This window comes from Tursiops truncatus, chromosome 3 (genome assembly GCF_011762595.2).
Source record: "Tursiops truncatus isolate mTurTru1 chromosome 3, mTurTru1.mat.Y, whole genome shotgun sequence".
NCBI lineage: Eukaryota > Metazoa > Chordata > Mammalia > Artiodactyla > Delphinidae > Tursiops > Tursiops truncatus.
Genome location: NC_047036.1, coordinates 47,532,909 through 47,533,893, shown reverse-complemented (window position 1 = coordinate 47,533,893; position 985 = coordinate 47,532,909). Strand labels below are relative to the sequence as shown.

Sequence of the window (985 nt, the reverse complement as noted above, 5' to 3'; positions counted from 1 at the left end):
TCCTTACCAGGTGATGACACAGGGAAGAAATATATCCATACTAATTTGTGGCATGCTTTTGATGAGGCTATCAGAAATGAAGTGACACAGTGCTTGCTTCACCAGCACATACAATAAAATTGGAGAATTTTATTGTATGTGGAGAAGATTAGCATGGTCCTGTACAAGGATGACACAAAAATTTGTGAAACATTTCATTAAAAAAAGAAGAAGAAGAAATGAAGTGATTCAACATAAACCAACAGCCCATGTTGCTTAGGGAAGTAACATAGCTTGGCAATTAAACTAATCTCAAAACGAATTTCTAGGTATTTGTCATTACAACTTTTATTCATTCAACATATTTATTGAGGACCTTGTAAATGCCAAGCTTTTCTACACATTTTTATGACAAAAGATCAGGAGCCAGAGGGCTCCATTCTCAGCCCTGTTTTCTTCAGCACCAGATCTTTAATAAAGATATTAGTGGCAGTGGTGATATTTGCATATGACACTAAGCTATGAGGTATGACAAATATCATGGATGACAGACATAGGATCTAAATTATTTTAACAGCTTGGAACAAATGATATGCCAAATTCAATTAATTGAAGGTGAAAATGTCAAATCCTACTCTGAAGACCTGTGGCAGACACTGTTCTTTGTCTACCTGATATCTATTTCCATTTCCTTCTTCTTGAGAAACCCAAATTCTGCTTGGGGAATCAATGTATCCAGCTAAATACTCACTTTCCCTACATCCCTTGCAATTTAGAATGGCAAGATGACACACTTCTGGAAACACATAAGTAGAAACATACAGGGACTTCTCTGGGGAAACTTTTGCATTTCTAAAGAGGTCAGAGACAACTTGCACCTTTCTTTCTTTCTCTTCCTTCATCCTGCCTTCAGTATCAGAGGTGACATTTGACTTGCAGCCATGGGGGACAAGCACACAAGAAAGGACAAGAGAATGGCAATGATAATAGGGCTTGACACTGTTAG

The 985-nt window shown here is 37.5% G+C and overlaps 1 pseudogene; it reads left to right on the top strand.

The window, feature by feature from the left end:
• The first annotated feature begins 89 nt into the window (after nucleotides 1-89).
• On the top strand, nucleotides 90-204 carry LOC117312003 (U6 spliceosomal RNA; annotated as a pseudogene).
• Nucleotides 205-985: the final 781 nt, after the last annotated feature.